General features: G+C 54.4%; 1 protein-coding gene across 9 annotated transcripts in view; it reads left to right on the forward strand.

Moving 5' to 3' along the window:
• ZMIZ1 (zinc finger MIZ-type containing 1) overlaps positions 1 to 23539 on the forward strand; it is a 244863-nt gene that overhangs the window by 54990 nt on the left and 166334 nt on the right. For 7 of the 9 annotated variants that reach the window (XM_066243553.1, XM_066243544.1, XM_066243545.1 and 4 more), the window contains one exon: positions 16828 to 16916. The exons of the other annotated variants lie outside the window; for them this stretch is intronic. The gene's annotated coding sequence lies outside the window, so the exon portion shown is untranslated. The remainder of the gene's footprint in view (positions 1 to 16827; positions 16917 to 23539) is intronic. 9 annotated transcript variants of the gene reach the window in all.

The following is a 23539-nucleotide window of genomic DNA, read 5'->3' on the forward strand; positions in this document are numbered from 1 at the left end:
TCAGGGCAGGCGCAGGAGAGGAGCAGGCCAGGCTGGAGGCATCCTTCCCCAGGTGGGGTGGGGCAGGTCTGAGTCTCTCCCGTGGCTCTCCCAGAGTCCAAGCAGATCCTTGCTGATTGTTTGTGATCGCCTGTGTAGTAAGTGGAGCTGCACATACACTCTAGGGACCCCTCCCCTCGGCCACCAAAGGGTCTTTCCAAGGACAAGCTGGAAGTGGTGAACTGCACCTCAGGGTTCCTTCAGAGTTACTCACTGCGGGTGCCTCTCCCTCCTGCTGGCAGCTGGTGCTTGCTCATCAGGATCTCACTGAGTTCTGGAGTGAGGACAACCACGCCCATACCCGGTGTCCCAGGTCAGCCTTCATGACCTTGCAGGGAGGGAACAGGCACTGGGTGAGGCTGCAAGGGTAGCATCCTATCCACCTTCTGGAGGATGTCCTTAGAAATTATAGTTTTCATAGTGCAAATGGGGAAACTGAGGCTTGGGGTTAAGAGAGTACACCCCCACTGCCTCCCAGCATAGTACGCCAGGCTTCCAGCTGAGCTTACTGCTACTCTACACTGCTTTGAATGCATGGCAGGTGTGGCCTCTGGCAGGGTGCAAGATCTGCAGTGGCTGTGACTTAGCCTTGGGCATGGAGTCTGCAGAAAGGCAGGACTGACCCCAGAAGGGCAGGGGCCTCAGAGAGAAGAGCCAGGGAAGTTCCTGGAGTCTTTGGAGATCTGCCCAGAAGTGGGACTAAGATCTACATAGGGTGCCCTCAGACCTGGCTCGGTTGGTCCTGGTTCGTATTCCACCACATCCCGCAGTCACCACCTCCTGCGGAGCCTGCTGCCATGATGCTTCTCCCATCTGTTTACCCAGAGATGGGAGCCCAGCAAGGCCTGGAGCTTGCACACCCGAGGCCACGGCAGGGAGAATGCTCTGGAGTTGGGGGCCTGATTTGAAAGCTGACATGATGCAAGGGGGTGAGGAAGGAAAGTGGACTTGGGAAACCAGGGGCCATCCATATTCCTCATCAGTCCCCTTCACCAAGCCATAGTAGCATGCCCAGAGGTCTGCAGTTTGGAAGGTTGCTGAATCTTTGGTACCAGGGACAAGTGTCTAGGTGCTCCAAGTGACTAGAGAGCAAGGAGGGCTTCCTGGAGGTAGTGGTGCTTCCATGGGCCCTGGAAAAGGAACGTGACTTTGAATTGAAAACTTTCCAAGGAAAGGGGCCATCTGAGCCACGGCCCAGGGACCAATCAGTGGGTTTGAGACTGGGCAGTGAAGAAGCGAGGCTGAAGATGCCCCCTAGAGGCCGTATTGCAGAAGAATGAGGAAGTATGTACAGTATTTTGATTCTGGCTTGCTAAGTGTCCGAGAGCAGATCACTGCCCCATTCTGTGCTTGTTTCCCTTGGGTCTTTCCAGAACTCAGGCACCTGGGAGCCACACAAGGTCTGCCTTTGAGGAGGGTGTGAGTGGGTACCAGGATCCTGGGCTTTTCCCCTGCCCCCCCCCCCCCCATAGTTAGGCAGCTGGCCCAGGACAATGCTGCTTGATCCAGGCCTTCTGTGGCTGGGGAGAGTTGACCTCAAGCTCATGAGGTCTGCCAGGAGTCTCCCTAAGAAGGATGCAGGGAGTAATCAGGTCCCCTGGGGCTGACCCACCTATGGGCTGAGTGAGGGTCCAGCTTCCAGAGTGGACTGCAGAGCTGAGAGTTTGGAGTAGGCTTCCCTTCTTCTTCCTGCTTCTGGAGAAGGAAGGGAGTAGGTAGCCCTCCCCAAGGCTATGGGTGGGCTCAGACCGCAGGAGAGAGGAGCTGACCCTTTGAGTCCTGCGGGTGCCAGGCCTGTGACCTGCTGTGGGCCCTGTGGGTGCCTGGTGCCGCTCGGGGTATGGGCCCGAGCCCATGGCTCTGGGCTCAGCCCAGGTTGTTCTTGCTAAGCCTCCTGTAGTGGCCTCTCTGTCATCCTCTCCTGTCTGGAGAGCGGCAGCCACAAACTTTTTAATTCCCAGTACCTGGGATTGCACAAATCCTCCCAGTAGCCAGCTCGAGCCCCGTCTACTGGGGGCTGGCCCAGGTTCCCAGTCGGGAAGCCCAGAATTCTTTTCTGGAATAATACTGCAACCTCCCCACAGCTGGAAGGGCAAGCTGCCCTCAGGCAGAGCCTCTGCATGAGCCCGGCTGCTGTCATGTGTCCTCGTAATATCACATGGGCTTAGTGGGGGCCCATTTTCCAGAGAAGGTAACTATAGTCAGAGAAGAGAGACATGAGACTTGGCCAGGGTCACACAGCCAAGCCAAGACGCAAGCCCAGGATTTCAGGCCACGGGTGTAGCTCCTTTTGAGACTGAGCCAATGTTTCCTGCTTAGAACCATCCCCAAGGCAGGTGGGGTCAGGGTTAGGAAGAAGAGGTAGATGAAGAGAGCCCTAGGGGGTCCAGGAGCTAGAGGGCAGAGGGCCAAGTCCCTGTCTCTTCTTCTTTGCTCCAGCTCCTTCAATTAGCTGGGTCCGCCAGTGGCACTGACATTTACCTGATGGAGGAAGGCCCCCTCCCTCTCGAATCAAGATGCTAAAAATAACTGGGCTGCGCTTCCTGGGCCCCCTGCCCAGCCAGCACCTGCCTGCCTGCCTCGGAGACATTTTTCCTGGATGTTGGAAGCTGACTGCTTTGTGGGAATGCAGTTCCTATGCTGAGGACTTCCTAGGGATTGGGACAGTGATGACATTGCATGCTTAAGTCCTGACACTGAAAAGAGGACCCTGCAAGGCCCACCTGCTCCCCAGGCGTTGGGGCGATGGGCCCTGCCTGAACCCTGGCCCCACCTTCTTTTCTCCCTGGGTTCAGTACTCTGCCAGGCTGGCCCCCGTGTCCCTTGGTGCTTGGGCCCTCATTTCTTGATCTTCTGGAGTTTCGCCTGGGCTACCTGGACTCTGAGGGGAGGGGAGACTGCGCCCCTGTCCTCAGTTATCTAGTGCTCGCCTTCCTTGAGTCCTGTACCATGCCCAGCACAGATGTCAACTCACGGCCCCTGTCCTCACCCTGCATGCTCGTCCTGTCACATGAGCAGACACAAGGAGCCTGACTCTGGAGCTGGGTACATTTAAATCCAGCTGGGTGACCTTAGCCTTACATTTTCATCACTGAAATGAGCAGCAGAGCTGACCTTGTAGTGTTCCCTCAGGAATGGGATGAGGTCCTGTGTAGAAAGCGCCATGTCCAGAGAGCTGGGCTGCTGGGCGGCAGGAGGCACAAGCACCTCTAGGGCTTCCCTTCTCTTGCTGTGTAAATAGACTCTGAAAACCTAAGACCTCTGGTTGCTGTGTTTGGACCAGGCGGGGGGAAGATCTGCTCATACCCGGTACCCCCAGAGTGGCCTGCAGCCCCTTTCCCCCTGTGTGTCTAGTTCTTGCCCTGGGTCAGTGTGACCAGAATTGTGTTGACATTGGCCTACATGTCCCTGGCTGTGGGGTTAGCCCAGAGGAAATGGAAGTAGTTTTTGAACTTGCCCACTCTGAGGACCAGGGCCAGTGACTCAGCCTCTCCACACCTCGGTTTCCCTGTGTGAAAATGGGGATAATAATGACCCGTACCCCATAAGCACTGTGAGATTGAGCTAGGAACATACAGACAGTGGTTCTAATGGAGTCTGGCAGGGATTGAGCTGGTGGGGTGCTCGGTCCTATAGCAGTAACAGTAGCAGTGGCAGTGGCCACCTGCTGTTTGTTGAGTGATTAGTATCAGATGCTATGTCAGATGCTAAGCACTTTACATACATTATTTAATCTTCATGGCAACCATATGCAAGGCCCTCTTTTAAGCTCTGTACTCTAGCAGAGGGGACTGAGGCACAGAGGTCACACACAGTCTAAAAACCCAAACTCAGAGTCAGCCCTGCCAGGGTGACAGCCGAATGGGTTTGCCTGGGACCGCCCTGGTCTTAGTGCTGAAAGTTCCATATCTCAGAAATCTCTCAGTTCCAGGCCACCAGCAACAGTTGACAGGCTCCACTCCTCAGCCCACCGGACACCCTGACGCCCTCCTCGGCCCCAGGGCTGGCTGCCACGCTGCGGGCTGGGACCTCTACCACCTTAGAGATCCCTCTTCCAGCCCATCATCCTTGCCAGCTGGAGGGGTGTGGCTCATGCCCTGTGGGTCCTGGGCTGCCCCTCACTAGCCCTCAATCTCCCTGTTTGCACCGAGGGCTTTGGCATCTCTGCTCCCTGCTTTTGTCTAGAGACACTCTGGAAACATCTTCCTTAAAGGGGGAAGGCAGAGCAAGCCCCCACCCCCACCCTGACTCAGGCAGCCTGGAGAGATTGCACTGGCCCTTCCGGTGCATTGATGGAGAGCCCTGCTGACAAGGGAGAAAGGTCAGCAGGGGGACAGAGCAGACTTGGTGGCGGCCTGCTCACCAGCAGAGCCCTCCCCCAGGTCAGGGCCTCCTGGGAGGAGGGATCCAGTGTCCCTTGGGGTCCTGGTCAGTTCATGTTGACTCAGGCAGCCGCTGGGTCAGGGAGCGGCTGGGAGATGCCTGCATTGTCCTTGACACCTCTGCCCCCTCATCCCTGCATCTAACAGTCGGTTAGGCCCCCTTAACCATCTCTGGCCCTCTGGCCCACTTAGCACCCACACCCTCTCATGGGATTCAAGTCTCAATTAAGGAAGCCCCCCCCCCCCTTGAGTCAAGAAGCTTCAAGGACTTTTTATGTTTTAGGCCAAGCGTTCAGAGAGATTTTGTAAAGGACACCTTTGTAATTGTTGAAATTGTATGACTTGTACTGTTACTGTAATGTACTTCATTCCCTACTTTGGAGTGCCTGTGGTATAGATAGCAAAGCAAGCAAAAGGGATAAAATGTTGGCCAAATAATTTTGTAAATGTGATTTTTCTACTGTGTGTGACTTACAATGAGGGCTAGGCAACACCAGCCAAAAATGGTCAGTGAAGTTACAGATTGCCTTCCTGCTTGGGAAGGGCTATTATTTTGCTAATGGAGAGGTTTTCGTACTAGAAAGTTTGAAAGAAAGAAGGAAGGAGAAATCAGACCCCCCCCCCATCACTGAGGAGGATGAGAACCTACCAGGAACGCAGGGGGGAAGGGAGATCTAAATAGCCCCTTCCTCTCCCCTTTTCTTAAAAGTTTTAAGACCTTAATGGGTGATTTCCAACACTTATTCTCTGATATCACTTAAACCCCCTCCCATCCTGAAATCGTGTGATTGACGTGTGTACCTCTAGACAAAGGGATCACAAGACCCATGTATGTGAACCTGTGTTCTGTAAAGGGTATATAAGATGTAAGAAATCTAATATTGGGGAGCACGTGTCTTTGGAGCCACAAGCCCCGCATGCTCTGCTGGCTCTTTAATAAATTCTCTTTTCCTCTTATAAAGTTATCTGAGTGTCTGTCCTCCATTGGGTCACTTTCCTGCAACACGATGACTGAACCCTCTCAGCCCTCCACTGCTGTCCCTGGCTTTCTACCATCATCAGGAATGAAGTCCAAATCCTAAGGCTGACACTTAGGCCCTCTGGAGTTCAGTGAGGCAGCCAAAGCTGCTGGTCCTTCCCCAGGACTCCGGTCTGCTGTCCCCATGCTCAGACAAGGGCTGAGCCTCCCCTGGCCCTCTCTCCCTGCCTGGATGTCTCTTCCCTCTAGACATGTCTTTCCAGGACTTTTCTTCCCAGGCGCCCCCATGCAGAGGCAGGGTGGGGGTGTGGAAAAGTCCTATGTGAGGTACCAGCGCTCCTCCCTGAGTGCCCACCCAGCTCTGTGCCATGTGCCAGCCTCACCGCACCGAGCTAACTGTGCTTGGGATACTAGCCTGTTGTGCTGACCACCCATGCCATTCCTCAGTCTCCCCTTGAACTGTTGCTGCATCTCATGCCCCTGTGTCGGAGCAGAGGGCAGGAGCTGGCTGTCTCCCCAGCTCACAGGGAAGCCAAGCCCCCATGAGGACAGGCTACGCAGTGCTCAGTACACAGGCTCTGGGCTCTGGCCCTAGCTTCATCACTGACTAGCTGTGTGACCTCAGGCAGTCACTCAACTTCTTTGAACCTCAGTGGTGTCATTTGTAAAATGTGGGAAGTTCAAAAAATGACACATGTTGGCCCTGGCCAGTTGGCTCAGCGGTATAGAGCGTTGGCCTGGCGTGCGGGGGACCCGGGTTCGATTCCCGGCCAGGGCACATAGGGGAGGTGCCCATTTGCTTCTCCACCCCCACCCCCTCCTTCCTCTCTGTCTCCCCCCCCCCCTGCAGCCAAGGCTCCATTGGAGCAAAGATGGCCTGGGCACTGGGGATGGCTCCTTGGCCTCTGCCCCAGGTGCTGGAGTGGCTCTGGTTGCAGCAGAGCGACGCCCCGGAGGGGCAGAGCATCGCCCCCTGGTGGGCAGAGCGTCGCCCCTGGTGGGCAGAGTGTCGCCCCTGGTGGGCGTGCCAGGTGGATCCCGGTCGGGCGCATGCGGGAGTCTGTCTGGCTGTCTCTCCCCGTTTCCAGCTTCAGAAAAATACAAAAAAAAAAAAAAAATGACACATGTTAAGTGTTCCCAAGGTCCTGGAACATTTTGAGGATTAATAAAGTCAGCTCTCATCATATCATCATCATCAGGGCAGGCAAGTACCGTATCTGAGAAATGAGGACCCTTTCCCCAAAATGGGTGCCTCCTAGTTATCTTGACCCTCACTGTTCCCCTTTTGTCCTTTGTCCTGTCCTAGCACTCCTCTCCCACAGTGCCTAAGACCCCAGGGAGGCGAGCCCTCCCTGTCCTCCTCTTGTCACCTGCCTTATCCACCCTGTCCCCATGGAATGCCTTTGGAGCCAGGGCCAAGATTTATTATCTGTTTCCTCCATGGCCTCTCATAGGTGGCTAGAGAACAGTGAGAGTTTGTTGGGTTGAACCAGTGTTCACCAAGCCAGACTCACTTCCAAGAACAACAGAGCAGTGACTAGCTGAGCGTATGGTCTCCTCCAAGGCTGTGGAGGGGCGTGTCTGAGACCAGACCTGAGGCACCTCGCACGGGGTCACAGCACAAGCCCTCCCTGACCTCCTCAGGGTCACAGCACAAGCCCTCTCTGGCCTCCTCAGGGTCACAGCACAAGCCCTCTCTGACCTCCTCAGGGTCACAGCACCAGCCCTCTCTGACCTCCTCAGGGTCACAGCACCAGCCCTCCCTGACCTTCTCAGGGTCACAGCACCAGCCCTCCCTGACCTTCTCAGGGTCACAGCACAAGCCCTCCCTGACCTCCTCAGGGTCACAGCACAAGCCCTCTCTGACCTCCTCAGGGTCACAGCACAAGCCCTCTCTGACCTCCTCAGGGTCACAGCACAAGCCCTCTCTGACCTCCTCAGGGTCACAGCACCAGCCCTCCCTGACCTTCTCAGGGTCACAGCACAAGCCCTCCCTGACCTCCTCAGGGTCACAGCACAAGCCCTCTCTGACCTCCTCAGGGTCACAGCACAAGCCCTCTCTGGCCTCCTCAGGGTCACAGCACAAGCCCTCTCTGACCTCCTCAGGGTCACAGCACAAGCCCTCTCTGACCTCCTCAGGGTCACAGCACAAGCCCTCTCTGACCTCCTCAGGGTCACAGCACAAGCCCTCTCTGACCTCCTCAGGGTCACAGCACAAGCCCTCCCTGACCTCCTCAGGGTCACAGCACAAGCCCTCTCTGACCTCCTCAGGGTCACAGCACAAGCCCTCTCTGGCCTCCTCAGTTCCGGGGTTTGGGGAGCTGGGGAGGGAGCAGGGGGCAGCGCTGGGGTTGGGGCTCCCTGCAGGAAGGATTTTCAAGGCTAGTTCCTCTCTGGTCCTCTGAGTTGTCGCTCCCCGTTTTGGTTTGACCCGGTCCTTTCCCCACCCCCACAGTCCTCTGTTAAACTGTGTTATTATATTTAAACAAATCAATTCCATTGCAGAGTTTTTCCTGTCCTAATGATGAGTTTGCAGCACCAGTGCCATTGATTTCTCACGGCCCTGAAAGCCGGTTGATGAATAGCACCGGCTTGTCTTTGGAAAGGCACTTAGAGTGGTTCTGCATGGCCCTTTTTACCCACCCTTGCACTGTCCCCACCACCACCCCCACCCTCACCCCACACATTGTCACTGCTGCCTGCAGCAGGGGCTGAGGCTGTGTGATAAAGGGGTGGAATGTCATCGTAAGGGGCCCGCCCTTTATACGGGTGAAACAGTCGCAGTGGAGATTTTTATTGATTTTGGCCAAAGGCAGGAGCACAAGTTACAGAGCAGAGAAGTGTTACAGTGTGATCTTTGTCTCCTTACAAGTTCAGAGCGTCGTCCTGAGAGGGATAGCCGCACAGATTTCTGCACCTTGATGGGACTGCCTGTCACTGCTCTTTTAAAGCAGCGTTCTGGGGGTGAGAGCTATCCACACTAGGGAGTGGGGAGCTTCCCTTTGTGAAATCCTTGGGAACTGCCAGGATCAAAGTCAAGACTAAACCACTCACTAGGCAGGACTTTGCCTTTCAGATCACTGCCAGGAGTAAGAACTTGCTTGAGTTTTTTAATGACCCCAGGGCTCGGATGGGCAGGTGTTTGTGTTCCCAGTCTAGAGACAGGCAGGCCGAGTCCAGGACGGACACTGGAGTGGGGGAAGCGCTGCGGGTGGTCTGGGACCAGCAGGGCCCCAGTCCCCCAGTGCACCATTGTGCTCCCATATGTCTGACAGGGCAGTGCCTCTTACCACCAGCCTTGTGCCACCCCTTCACCACCAGCCTTGTGCCATCCCTTCACCACCAGCCTTTGTGCCACCCCTTCACCACCAGCCTTGTGCCACCCCTTCACCACCAGCCTTGTGCCACCCCTTCACCACCCAGGAGCTTCTGTCTGCTGAGCCCAGATTGTCAGGTGGAAGGACATAGTGGTCATCACGCAGGGGTTTCTGCTCAGCTGCCTGCAGCATGCCACACAGCTGTGAATTGGGCTGGGGCAAGGCAGGAGGGCTTGGCGGGACTGTGACGAACCGGAGCGTGCCTGCCTCACCTAAACCCTTAAGGTCACAGGGGTTTTAATAACCCCAGACCTGTAAATCTATACGTGATTGGGATAAGACTGTGGGCTGAATTTGCCACTGCCTCTCAGGAATTCTAATTCAAGCCTTTGTTTTGGAGACAAGAATGTGTGGCCTGGACTTGGAGTGGCTCTTCAAGGTCACAGCACTTGGCAGTGGTGGAGCTGGGGTTTGAGCTGGGAAGGGGCGGTGGGGGGGCTCTCAGGCAGTGCCGACTCCCCTCCCCCCAGGGTGGTGAGGCTTTCTCAGCAGTTGGTTGGGGGTGTGGGGGGGAGGGGCTGCGCTCTAGGGGAGATAGGCCCCTCACTCAGAAAACACCACCAGCATGCCCCTTCCCTTTGCCCTTAGAGCAGTTACCCTTCCTCCCTCCCCCACGACAGACCTCCTGTCCCTCCTAATCAGGTTAGCCTCCTGCTCCCTGTTTGCTCTGCCGAGCTGTACCAGCTGCCTCTAATGGCCTGTAGACCTGGCCCTCTCCAAGCTGTGCGGGTGGGAGGGAAGCTAAGAAAAGAACTTTGAGTGGAAAGAGTGCCCCACTCCCTCAATTCAGACCTTTCCACAGCTTCTAGGATCAAGTCCAGACCCTGAGCTTGGCATCCAGGACCGCTGCAGTGAGACCCTGCTAATTTCTTCAGCCAGTACATACACCCCATGGCCTTTCCTGCAGTCACAGGATGCCATTCGCTACCTCCCTGCCTTTGCACATGCAGGTCCACCTCGGAAAACTTCAAAACTTCTGCACATTTTTCAAAACCCAACTCTTGGGCTGCCTCCTCTCAGGACTCCTGCCCCTGTAGTCCTACTGGATACTCCACCTGTCTGGAACTTAACCATTAATCTCACTGTTTGGGTGCATTGTTCTTAGACCTGATTCCCCTTGAATTGATGGAAGAAAGGGAGAATATTCTATAAGATGATGCCTCAGGGTGCAGCATAGGGGAATGCCCAGTGAAGAAATAGGGCCAGCAAAGAGAGGAATGGTGACCAGGGGGAGGAAAGAGAAAAGACAGGAGTGCATGGAACAGCTGCTCCCAGCCCCTCCGCATCACTCCAGCCTACTTCCTGCCAGGGCAGTCATTCTCAGCAACACATGGGAGTCCTGAAATAGACACGTGGGGGCCTTGAGTGCACTGTCACAGCCCAGTGCTGAGCAACCCTGCCCCCCATTCCTTGGACACTGAAGCTCCTCCTCCTCCCAGGGCCCTGCCCCTGCAGCCAAGACCCCTCCCCCTGCAGTGCACAGGCCTCGCCCCTCTGCTCCTGCTAACTTTGTTTTATAAATAAACTATATAAATAGGCTCCTCTGATTCCTTGGAGCACGCCACGTTTAAGGACTGGGGTACTGCTGCAGGCCTAATTGTACTACCAAATCCATCAGCTGCCTAATTACCATTCATTTTGCATTTATTTCTGCTAATTAAAAAGAGAGAAACTCCTAACAACTTTTACGTAAATACTATATTTGTTCTATGTTAAGATGGGATGCTAATTTGCTGGTGATTAACTGATTATCTAATTTTATAGCTATCACACAGGATGGCCCTGTCTCCCCTTTTCACCCCAGATGCCACTCGAGGCCCCCTGATCAGGTGTTGGAGGAAAGACTCAAGGGAGGACCCTGTAGGTTGTTTGAGGGTCTGTCTGAGGCTCAAGGATCACCAGGAGTCCCACATATCACCACAGTTTGGGGGGCAGCAGTCTGACTGATAGAGCTGGGAGGAACCTTTGGTTCACTCACTGTTTCTGTACAGATGTACAAACTGAGGCTCAAAGAGGTCCGGCATCCCCCACCCAAGTAAGACAGTGGTAGAGACAGACCCCTGACCCGTGCATTTGGACCACCCCTCCAGTGCTCGTCCCGCCATATGGAGCTATTGTCAGGAAGAATTTGCAGGGCAATGGCTTTGTCTGCAGCTAGAGAAATATCTGGACCAAACTCCAGCCCGAGAGAAGGAGAGAAGAAGCCTGGTCTAAGCCCATGGCCCAAATGAAACCCTCTTGTGCCCTTCTGGAAACCCCTGCCTTCTCCCACTCGCCACGCAGTACAGGCTCTCCTGCTACAGCCCCCGACCCCACCAAGCCTCGCTCCCCAGCCCACACCAGCCTCCCCAGGACCAGAGCCCCAGCCCCGGGCCTCGTATACTGTGGACTGTCAGGACATGTGCAAGGGTCTGAATTCCAGACCTTGAGACTAGGTATTTTCTTTTTTTAATTTTTTTTTATTTATTTATTCATTTTTTAGAAAGGAGAGAGGGGGGAGAGAGAGAGGAGAGAGAGAGAGAGAAGGGGGGGGGAGGAGCAGGAAGCATCAACTCCCATATGTGCCCTGACCAGGCAAGCCCAGGGTTTCGAACCTGTGACCTCAGCATTTCCAGGTCGACACTTTATCCACTGCACCACCACAGGTCAGGCATGAGACTAGGTATTTTCATGTGAATTAGAAAAAACATAATTAAAACATCACACCCATAATTTTGCAGACAGTATTGCTTTGGTTAAGTAAAAAGAAAGTGATTGATTCAAAGTGATTTAAATAACAATATGTAAATCAGTTGGAACACAGAATGTGGCTTTAGGTATCATAGTTGGGGACACACTTAGAAAGGGTCTGAGAACATCAGGTCAGAAGACCAGGCGGATAAGGCCAGGGTCAGCAGCAGGGACCTGAAGGCAGGTTTGGCCACTCCCTGGCCTGGCAGACAGGCCGCCACTGCCGCACCCCATTGCCAGGCCGACAGTGCCCTCAGTCATGCCCTTCTCTCCCCAGCCCCACAGCAGTGGGAATTAGCCCAACACAGAGGAATCATTTGCCTTCAGAGACATTTTAAATGAGGTTCTGTTTCAGGGAAGCTAGGGAATCAGACTGCTCCATCTCTCCCCGAGTGACCAAGTGCAGATGAGCGACTTTATAGGAACTGCCTGGCTGGCCCAGTTCCTCAGGCATTGGTGGGCAAGACCCTGGCTGACCTTTTTCTCTCTTTCTTCCCAGTCTGAAAACAGCCAGTTCTAGTTGTAAAGGGGAAATGGCTTTGAGTAGGCCAGGTGTCAGCTGGGCAGAGAGGGTCAGGGCCAGGGTCTGCACAGCCTTTTAATCCCAGAGGTCAGGGTTCTAGATCTGGCTGTGCTTTCTGGAACCTCAGTCTCCTCTCCTGTAAATTGGAGACTGTCATACTTTCCATCCAGAATTACTGGGAGGAGGTTGAGAGCCCTGTCCAAGCGCTTTCAGAGAAGTGCTCAGTGCAGCTGGTGGTGAACCGGACTGCCTGCCCAGGGCCCCCCTGGCCACCCTCCTGCCGCCACTGTGTCTGTGCGAGGTGACCCCGGCCGCCAGTGATCTCCCGCTCATCTGCCCTTTTATCACCCTGCACACAATCGGGGGAAGCCTGGAAGGCCGCGGGGCTGGGCAGCTGGAAAACAAAGGGGGAAAACAAAGGCACTGCTCGGAGGAGGCCAAGAGGCAGGGTGACTCCTCCCTCTGCTGCCTGGCCAGCCTGGCCCGGCAGTGTTTGGCCTTGGCTACCGCACCCCCTGCTGCCAGTGTCTTGCCCCACCCCTATGGAGATTAGCCTCAGACCTCACATGATGTCACCACTGCATGGTGACCCTTAACAAGTCACTTGTCCAAGCCACCCCTTTCTTATCTGCAGAATAAGTGAGTGGGACAGCATGCTGCATGCCCTTTAGCAAACACCGGCCCACCCCCACCAGGGGTCCTTTGGGGCTGGCCCAGCCCATCTCTAGGACAGCTCCCCAGCCTCAGAAAGGTAAATTGGTGCTCACGTTCTGCCCATAGAGAGGACCCCAATGTGCCCTGTGTAGAGCAAGGCAAGCAAAAGGCCATATCCTCTCGAGGCCTTGGTGCCGGGTGTGTAAGCATTTGTGTGGAATGGAGAAATGGTTTAATCAGAAGGGGGCTTAACTCCCTGTAGGCCCTTGGTGGCTACTGCTGTGGGAGCCTATGAGAGAGGGAAGACTCCTGGGACCTTCAGAGCAGTAACAGGGAGCAGTGGTTGAAGGTTCCTAATAGCACCAAGGCCAGGCTGTCTGGGTTCATATACTAGCTGTGTGACTTTGGGCTGCTTCCTTAGCCTTTCTGTGTCTGTATTCTCTTATCTGTTAAAATGGGTGTAGTGCCTGCCTGATAGGTTGTGGTTAGATTACACGAGTTAATTCACGTCAAGTACTTCAGACGGTACCAGATAAAGGTCCATTAATGTTCTATTGTGTCCTATTCTTGTCATCAGTCATCACTCTAACTGACTAGAGGTGGGCATGCTGGACACCTACGGAGCTGCAGCCTCTAGGCCCCTGCCCTGCGCCACATGGACAGCTGTAGAGGCTTCTCAGCAGGAGAGCGCCAGGTTGCTCTAAGGTAGATTTCTGTGTCAGCATTTCTGGTGCCTGGATTCTTAAGGCTCTGGGAATGTGCTGTCGTTCACTCTCTCATTCTAAATAGGCATTTGTAATTTTATGTCTATTTCTGAAGAAGACCTCCAAAAGAGTGTTAGGCCCTGCTAACCTGGATCACCGTGCCCCACCTATTTCTGTTGTCATTGTATTTCCAGGGCTGGCCCTGTCCTGCCTGCTTTTTTCAGCCCCAGCAAGAGGAGGACCTGGGCCTTGAGGCTGACTTCTCTCTCTATAGACCAGGAGTCCAGAACCTTTTTAGCTGAGAGAGCCATGAACGCCACATATTTTAAAATGTAATTCCATAAGAGCCATATAATGACCCATGTACGTTAGACATTATCCAATAAAAATTTGGTGTTGTCCCGGAGGACAGCTGTGATTGGCTCCAGCCACCTGCAACCATGAACATGGGCAGTAGGAAATGAATGGATTGTAATACATGAGAATGTTTTATATTTTTAACATTATTATTTTTTTTATTAAAGGTTTGTCTGCGAGCCAGATGCAGCCATCAAAAGAGCCACATCTGGCTCGTGAGCCAAACGTTCCCAACCCCTGCTCTTGGCAGCTGTGTTATGGGCAGGCCTGCCTCTGAGCATCCCAGGCCATAGTCCACGACCCACAGCCCAGGTTGAGGTTGAGGAAGCTCCGAAGAGGGCAGGCAAGGAGAATGGGACCCTTGGGAAAGGTCTCCTGAAAGAGACCACAGATGTGCAGAGGTCCCTGCTTATGTGCTATAGGCTGGACCCCTGTCCGTCCCCGTCCCCACTACCCCATCCTATGTGGGCCGGAGTGGGCGGGCACAAGGGGCCGTTGGGGCCGTGGGAAGCAGGTTGCTGAGTGGGAAAAGTTGCCCCTGAGGCTGTCACCGGGGTGGCTGGCTGTATGCCAAGCCCCCAGTTTAGTGCCGGGTGGAGACCTAGGATGGCCCCTGCCCTCAGAGCTTTCAAGGTAGCTGGAACCACAACATTTGCACCTGGAAGGGCAGGGAGTGGCAGGGGGTTGCAGTGTCAGGCCCCTTTGCCTCGCATCTCAGAGAGAGGACTTACGAGAGCCCAGAGGTTCTGAGGATTGGGCACTTGGGGAGGGCCTGGAGGGTGGGCCCTTGGCTCGGGCAGGCCCCGGAGGACTGGGCGCTCTGGGCCCTGGCGCCTCCACTGGCAGCGGGGCCTCTTGTCCCAGGCTCTGACAGGGACATTTATAACTCACAGCTGTGCAGTCCTGGGCCCAACTGACTGTGGTAAACCGATCTGGTTTCAGGAAGTCTCATCCCGAGGCCACTCCCCACCCCGACCCCACACTCTCCTTCACCTCCTGATACCTACATCCTGTTTTCTGCGGGAGGGGCAAGCAGCTTGGTAAGCGGCCAGGGGCCCAGCCAGGGTCTCCAACCTGTGGGCAGAGGTGGAGAGGTCAGAGACGTCAGGGAGGCCTGAGACTTTCGAGGTGCATCCTCTGGGTTCACCAGGGTCTGTCTACCCCCTCAAGGAGTACCCAGGGAGACCCAGACCCCTGGAGAACCAGAGGCTACCCCAAGAGCCTGCAGGAGCTGAGGACCAAGGGCTCAGATTGTGGAGCCCAAGGGTGCATTCTGTGCTCCCAAATCTAACCAGAGAGAAGTTCTACTTCTGGTCCCTGCTGACCGACTCCAGCCTGGGGAAGCCTGAGGTCTCAGGGACTACTGGCCGAAGACACCGTCTTGGACCCTGGGCCTCTGCATGCCTGTAGCCCTATGCTGGGATACCCTATCTGGGGACAAATTCCTCACAAGCCTTGTGCCCATTTGCCTCGATTCTCACAGCAAAGTTCACATTGCTATTGTCAGGGAAAAGAATGGTCTCACCCAATGGCAAGAAAGGACAGCATAAAAAACGTCCAGTACTTCGTGGCTCTGCCCCCCTTCCCTCCTGTGGCCTTATACTAACTAATTCTTGGATCCTGCCAACTAACCATCCCTCCTCGTGACTCTCTTTCTCCTTTTGTACCAGAAGAGGGTTGATAAACAACAGTGAGTTTGCCGAAGCTTGGCCTTTGTAACTCTGATAACCTGTGAAAAGATTCTAGACTCAGGACCCAAAGGAATATGTATTTTTTTAATAATTTTATTTTTTTAATGGGGCGACATCAATAAATCAGGATACATATATTCAAAGATAACATGTCCAGGTTATCTTGTCGTTCAATTACGTTGCATACCCATCACCCAAGTCATATTGTCCTCTGTCACCTTCTATCTTGTTTTCTTTGTGCCCCTCCCCCTCCCCCTTCCTCTCTCCCTCCCCCCGCACCCTGTAACCACCACACTCTTGTCAATGTCTCTTAGTCTCGTTTTTATGTCCCACCTACGTATGGAATAATGCAGTTCTTGGTTTTTCTGATTTACTTATTTCACTCCGTATAATGTTTTCAAGATCCCACCATTTTGCTGTAAATGATCCGATGTCATCATTTCTTATGGCTGAGTAGTAGGAATATGTATTTTTGTTCCCTTAGTTAAATATATATTACGGTATATTAGAAATATCTAACTAGCATATCTAACCAATTATTTCACGGATATAATTACTTCAGACAAGACCAGATTAACGGGAGCTAAAAAAAAAATGAGTTGACATAAAGGTAAATATTAAGTCATCATACATATAGGACTCAACTATGACCAAGCATCATGAAGGGCATGGGAGAAGGCCTGAAGTTTGGAGAACACAAAGTAATTGATGATCAGGGCTCTTTTCTTTTGAACTCTGCTCTAGGCCTCCCCCATCTCTGGGCCTCCCCCGTCAGTTGTAAGCAAAATGCCTGGCCCTGCACACAGGAGAGGGTGCGGGGGGAACAGAGGCTGCTTTGCCAAGGAGGTGCGCACACTTAAAATGGCTCCAAGTATTGGTCACAGGTCTGGTGAGCAATTCATATTGAGGAAAGAACTCAGGCAGGGGTCAAAGAGTGGCTTTGGAAGTGGCTGCCAGCCGTGTGAGATAATTCCCAGGAGCAGGCACGGCCCAGAGAGAACACTGCCGGGACTCTTAGGCCTGGCTAAAAATACCCCCACAGCTTCTCCCTGTCCCCTTGCCTGGGGCCCGCACAGGAAGGCCATGGCTTTCTGCTTTTCTTACCAAGAAGAAAAGGACAACACAAAGCCCCTAAGCCCCAGAAGAAACAAAACTTAGATATATTTTTTAAAAATTTAAGACTGCTACTAGGAGGCTTTGGCTTGCTTGTTGGCGTGCTGCAGTCTGGGGAGATAGCAGCTCTGATAAATAAGGTGTCCTGGGGAGTGCTTAAGTGGCCCAAGAGGCCACCAAGATTAGCCCAGTGGTGGGGGACAGAGGCGGAAGGCAGTCAACTGCTGTCTGCATCCCCGGCCTCTCACACGTGTCCACCTCTCTCCCTGTGTGCCCAGAACGAGGAGAAAGCTGTTGGCACCAGACCAATGCTGTGCGGGGTGTGAGAGGAGCCGCGGTCCGTCACTTCACTGCCAGACCCAGAAAGGTAACACCAGAGCCCCGGTGCCCTGATGTCCAGGCCACACTGCCGCCTCCACTGAGATCTGCCCCGGGGGGGGGGGGGGAGGTCGGTCTTTTCTTCCCGCCCTCCTGACCCTGGCGCCAGGGCCTCTCGGCCCCGCCTTGTGTATGTCCCGCATGAAATGCTTTTGGGCTTTAGTTTGTCCATCTCGAAAATGGGTCCCCCAGTTCTCTAAGATTCTGTGAATCGGTTTGGCCTGATTGTTATTTGGAGTTAAGCCATCTTAGTAGCTTGGCCCAGGTTGAACCCTGGGGTCATAGCCAGGGGTCCTCACCCTTGAGCATATAGCGCTAAGGCCAGAAGGTCAGCGATGCCAGTCAGGGCACAGAAGGAGAAGGTTTTCTAAGGCGGGCTTGGCTGGAAGGGTGTCTTGCTGGGGATGTGGCTGTGACAGGAGTATTGGAAACTCCAAAGTGACTTCCCTGGCAGCTCTGCGTAAGAATTATTACCTATGTTTTTAAACCAAGAGACCAAGGCACAGGGAAGGCACAGGGAAGGTACTGGGCTTGCCAGGGGTCCGCAGCAGGCTCGGGCCATACCAGAGCTTGGCTGTATCCTTCTTGCCATATCATCTTCCACACTTTCTCTACACTGTACTAGTCTGGCCCATCCCTCCAAGAGAAGCCAGCTAGTGATCCCAAGCAGCCAGCAGTCTTTACTGTGTGCCTGTGGTGGGCCTGTCCATCCACCCATCATTTACCCACTCACCTATCCACCTAGCCATCTGTCCATCCTCCCATCCAGCCATCCTTCTGTTTACTCATTCATCCATCCATCGGCTCATTTACCATCCACCCATTCTCCTAGCCCTCCATTTATTTGTTAATGCACACATCAGACACTCGCTGCTCTTACACCAGGCCAGGCCTGTACTAAGGGCTGGGTTTTGAAGGTGGATCAGATCCAGCCTTGCCCTGAAAAGTTACAATCTGCGGTGGAGGAGACACAGGATCCCAGAGCCAGACCCAGCTTCATAAATTCAGAGCTCAAGGCTTGTGTAGTGCCTGTGCCGGCACAGAGGAGGAGTCATGTACTAGCTCTGCAGTCAGGCATTCAGGGAGGGCTTCCCAGGGGAAGTGGCATTGTTCATTTATTCATGCCCCAAGTGTTAACTGGGAGAGTCTCTGTGCTGGGAACTGCTTGATGTTTTGGAGACACAGCAGGTAATAAAACTGACAAAATTCCTTTTCCTCCTGATGCTTACATTCTCATGAGGAAACATGAACAATAAATGCCCCAAAGGATATAATATGTCAGGTGATGCTAAATTTTAAAAAGGGAAATTAGCCAAGTTAAAGTTAATACAGTCTATGGGATGTATTAACCCCAAGGAAGGCCTCTGACAAGGTGGCATTTGAATAGTGACCTGATGCAAAGAGGGAGTGGGCGGGGTGCACTTGGCGTGTTTAAGGAAGTAGCAGAGAAGTCATGTGGCTGGAGTGAAGTGAGAAGGAGGAGGCAGAGAGATCCTGGGGGACCCCTCATGCAGACGGGCAGGAGTGGAGCCCAGAGACAGCTGGGAATCTCTGGGCCACATTTAGGTAGGGGTGGCGGTGGCTTAGACTAGGGGTTGTAGGGGAAGAGACGAGAAGCCATTGAAGTCTGAATATGCTTTAAAGACCTTGCAGATGAGCATACAGGTAGAGTAGAGGTAGGGGATGGGTGATGAGGGTGAGAGTCGAGGAAGGCTTCTGGCTTTGAGACAAGAGCCATGGCCGCAGGGAAGGGCTGAAGGAAGCCAAGGAGCTGTGTTTAGACAAGTTAAGTTTGAGATGGCTTTGAGACTTCTGAGTGGAAAGGTTGAGTAGGCAGCAGCTGGATGGATGAGTCTGGAAGGCAGAGTGTGTCCCCATTGGAGATATATATGTGGTAGCTGTCATGTATAGACAGTGTTGCAAGCCATGAGGTCATCTCAGGAGGGAGTGGAGCTAGAGCTGCTCACAGCCCGAGGCTGAGTCACTGGGCATCCGGCTCCTCAGGGAGGGAGGATGGGGTGGGGGCAGTAAGCTGTAAAGCAGATGGGAGCGGAGCAGCCAGGGAGGAAGGAGGAGAACCGAGACAGCAGGCTTTTCATGGATGAGGGAGATTTTGCTGGCAAAGAAGGGAAAGGACACATCAGGCAGAGGGAACAGCATTGACAAAGGCTCAGAGGCCTTAGTAAATGAGCCATGTGTGAAGAGAGGTGGTGGAGAGGGTTCCTAGATAGCTTCCTCCTCCACACCTGGGCACACAGTGTCCGGGGCCCATGGGAGTCTGGCTAGACTGTGGTCTGCCCATGACCAGGACTCTCCTTGTCACCCTGAACCTCTTGCCTTGATGTCTGCCTACTCTGCAGATTTTTTTAAGAAGTTTCTCCTACCTCCCCTGACCTCCCACCTCCCCTGTGCGGCTCTTGGGTCCCTGAGACCTCCCCTTTGCCCGGAGTGCTTATCTGAAAACACTGGGCTCACCGGTTTAGCTGCCTGCAGGGGAAGGGCATCCAACACCTTCCTACCGAATCTCTTAAGCACTGCCTGATCCTTTATTTTACACTGTAGAAACTTCCTGCTCTGTGAGTGTGTGTCAGAGCCGCCTGCTCCCACTCACCACTTAGAGCAGCCGAGCTCACTGCCTTTGGTGGGCAAGTTGCATGTGTGTGGAGGGAGGAGAAGGCGTCCACCCTGTGTGTCTGTAGGGTTTTGCACTTGGCCCTCAGCTCTCAGTGGAGAGAGTGGGCACGACTCGGTCAGGGGAGGCTGCAGAGAGGAGCCCCTGTCCCTGAATGAGCCTTGAGGATGAGCCTGTTCTCAACATGGTGTTCCAGGGGGGATGGGAGGTAGAAGAAGACCGTGAGGACCATTGGGGGTTTGCAGGGGTACAGTCCAGCCCGCCTGCCCTGAGCTCAGCCTGTTGTAACTGAAATGTGGCAAAGGCTTGGGAAATTTCTCCACCCTGAGGAAAGGATGGAACCCAGCAGGACTTGGTGACACCCCCTCCCTCAGTCCTTCAAGGTTACACACCTCTGACTCTGCTTCAGGAACTGGGGGAGCCATGGGAAGCCATTCTGATGGTGCCTGGCTCCATGGCAGGCTGCCATGGTAATCTAATTAGTGTGCCAGGCGGATGGGACAAGTAATCCTGGGCTCTATCCTAGACTCACTTTTCTCTAAGCCTGTCCCCACCCAGTCTCCCCAGATCCTTCCACTGCCTGGGAGACGTTGGGTGGGAGTGGACTTATCCCCATTGAACAGATGGGTAAATTAGGGCCAGAGAGGAAGAAGCTGGTGCAATGCCACAGCCAATAAGTGGTGGGGCAGAGCTGTGAACTGGGTCCCTCTGAATCCCAAGCACTCTTCACCACACCCTCTACCATCTCCCTGGCTCTTCTCGGGTATCCAGACTTGCAGACAACTGCCTATAAACCACCTCTCTAACGAGGAAGCAGAGGGCCAGAGAAGCTAAGACACTTAGCCATGGCTACACAGCAATCAAGGGCAGCATCTATACCAGAATCTGATGTGGCTTACTGTGTCTGCCCCCATTAGCAGGCACAGGGGTCTGGCCCTGGACCCTGCCCACTTCCTCTTGGAGCACCCACTGTCTTCCCTTCTCCCCTGACCTTTGTCACTCAGGTCGAAGGCACTGGAACTCCTCATCAGGAGGCTCCATTGTGCCTATTGTTTAAATATAGATTACTAATGAAATGCCTTTTCATTGCCTTCCCAGTGAATAGTTTCCATGTAAAGTTAATTTGCAGTGTTATGTAAATTCTGTTTAACTTCAATCAAGTTTCTAATTATGTTTTTACCGCAGTAATTCCCATTTGATTTGTCATCTCCTGTTAGGTATTTAATGTGCTGTGGGCGGGTGTACTTTCTCTCTGTCGCTTGGTTTTCCAAGCCCTTTCCCTCCCTGGACCCCCACCACCTGCTGTCCCTCCTTCACTCCTGCAGCCTTCATCCCCTGTCCCTTCCCTGTGGATCACTTCCTCCTCCCTCCCTCCCTCCCTCCTATCTTTCCTCCTCCCTCCCTTCCTCCCTCCCTCCCTCCCCCCTTCCTTCCTCCCATCCTTCCTTCCTTCCCTCTTTCCTCCCTTCCTCCCTCCCTCCCCCTCCCATTTTCCTTCCCTTCCTCCCTCCCCTCTCCCTCCCCCTTCCCCCTCCCTCCCTCCCTCCCTCCCTTCCTCCCTCCCTCCCCTCTCCCTCCCCCCTTCCTTCCTCCCTCCCTCCCCTCTCCCTCCCCCCTTCCTTCCTCCCTCCCTCCCCTCTCCCTCCCCCTCCCTCCTCCCTCCTCCCTCCTCTCTCCCTCCCCTCTCCCTTCCCTCTCCCTCCTCCTCCCTCCCTCCCCCTCCTTCCTCCCCCTCCCTCCCCTCTCCCTCCCCCTCCCTTCCTTCCTTCCTTCCTTCCTTCCTTCCTTCCTTCCTTCCTTCCTTCCTTCCTTCCTTCCTTCCTTCCTTCCTTCCTCCTCTTGCTCAGCTGCCCCTTCTCCCCCTTCTGTTTTTCTCTGGTCTCTTGGCTTTGTTTTTTCTCTTCCTCCTCTCCTCTCTCCCTCCTTCCTACCTTCTTTCCCAGTGTCTTCTCTCCAATCTTTCTTCTATCTCTCCATCACTCCTCTCTTTCTCTCTGGCTCTTCTCTGTTTTCTCTGTCTCTCCACCTCTCCAGCTCTCTCTTTCTCTCTCTGCCCTTTTTTGTACCCCATAGCCTCCCCTTCCCCACATTTTCTCCTCCCTTATTTCTCTACTTCTTCCTCTTCCACCCTAGAGCCCTTCACAGAAGCCACGTGCAGAGGTTGCTCTGTGTGCATGGGATGGACGCAGAGTGAGAAGGGGGCTGGCTGGGTGTGCGTCAGGGCCTGATCCTCGGGACCCTGCTCAGGAGCTCTGCTGAGCATGGTCCCAGCCCTACCTGGGAGCTGCCGCTGTGTGCTGGGAACTGGTTAAGAACATGGACGCTAGAGGTGGGCTCCCTGGGTGCAGATCCTGATCCACCCCTTACTCACTGTGGGACCTTAGGGTTGCTGATCCCTCATCTGTGAAGTGGGGTGACAATATTGCCACCTCGTAGGAGTGTGGTGAGAATGTAATGAGATCACATGGAAGAAGGGCTTAGGAGAGGCCATGCCCCTGTCTTTGTGGCCCGAGCTGCCTCTGCTGTGGATGGCTGTGCTGCTGGAGTCCTGGGAGTGAGGCCCGAGTTCAGGGCAGGATGGAAGCCAGCTCAAGCCTCACAGAGCTGGTGGCAGTGGTCTGCCTGAAACCACGGCTCAGCCCTGCCTATCAGGAGATGTGGCCTCCTCTCCCTGAGAAGACCTAGCTCAGGGTTCTGATGACAGGCCTGCCATTCTCTGGAAGTATCTGAGGCCTAGCTCCCCTAAAGCTAGAAGAGCTTTCAAGACCCTGGCCCACAGACTTTTCCCAAACTACAGACCAAAGGCAAACCTGTTCCTGCTAACTTGGACTGGAATCCCCCTTCCCCATCCTTTCTTATTCCCTGGACGCACCCAGGGCTGGGCCGTGGAGTCCAGCTGCATAACGGCCACTCCAAATACAAGGCCACGACTGGCCTGTCCCTATCTCACTTGGAGACAAAGCCTGGACCCCTCTCCTGCCCTTCCCCCAAGCTCTGGGCTCTGGGATTCTCCTTGCTGTCAGAGGTCAGAGGTCAGAGCCACGGGCTGTAGCAGTTTCCCAGCAGGCCTCTGCCCTGTGGGTGGGGAGGCCGGAAGGAAAACACCAGACAGAGCACCAGGAGGCATGTGCTCCCCCCCCCCATTCCTATCCAGCATGTCCCTGGGCGTCCAGGAAGCAGAAAACAGGTCTTTGGAGAAGGCATTCTTTGGGGTGAGGAAAGGCAGGCCAGTTACTTGTCCTTCAGAGACACGAAACCTGAGCTGGCCCAGTCTCTGCCCTGCTGGGCTACATGACACCTGACCTGCAGTGTGCGTGTGCATGTGCACGTGTGTGTGCGTGCGTGTGTGTGTGTGTGTGTGTGTGTGTCCTAGCCAGTCATGTGGCTGCTCTCCCTGTTTGTTTAAGTAAGCAGTTCAGGCTGGCTGCAGCCAAGCGGCTAGGACACGGAGCCAGGGGAAGGGGTCACGGTGGTGTGTGTTGTAGACATAAGAGTCATCAGGGACAGAGGACAGCCCTGAGCTGGGGCTTGAAGTTCTTGGGCCTCCAGATTTGGTGTGAGGAGGCCTGGGAGTGGCCCTGCCCTGATCCCTTGCCCTCCCTGGACCTCCCCGTCTCCGTCTGTCAGGAAAAGGTATTAGACGTGCTGACTCGAGAACCCGCCCAGCCCTGAAGCAGAGAGGATGAGCTTCTCTGTGCAGGAGGAGCTCAAAGAGGCAGAGCTCTGGCCAGAGAGAGGGTCCCATGTGGACACGGTCCCTGTCTGTCATGCGGACGAGCTTCTCTGTGCAGGAGGAGCTCAAAGAGGCAGAGCTCTGGCCAGAGAGAGGGTCCCATGTGGACACGGTCCCTGTCTGTCATGCGGACGAGCTTCTCTGCAGGAGGAGCTCAAAGAGGCAGAGCTCTGGCCAGAGAGAGGGTCCCATGTGGACACGGTCCCTGTCTGTCATGCGGACGAGCTTCTCTGTGCAGGAGGAGCTC

This window comes from Saccopteryx bilineata, chromosome 9 (genome assembly GCF_036850765.1).
Source record: "Saccopteryx bilineata isolate mSacBil1 chromosome 9, mSacBil1_pri_phased_curated, whole genome shotgun sequence".
Lineage (NCBI taxonomy): Eukaryota > Metazoa > Chordata > Mammalia > Chiroptera > Emballonuridae > Saccopteryx > Saccopteryx bilineata.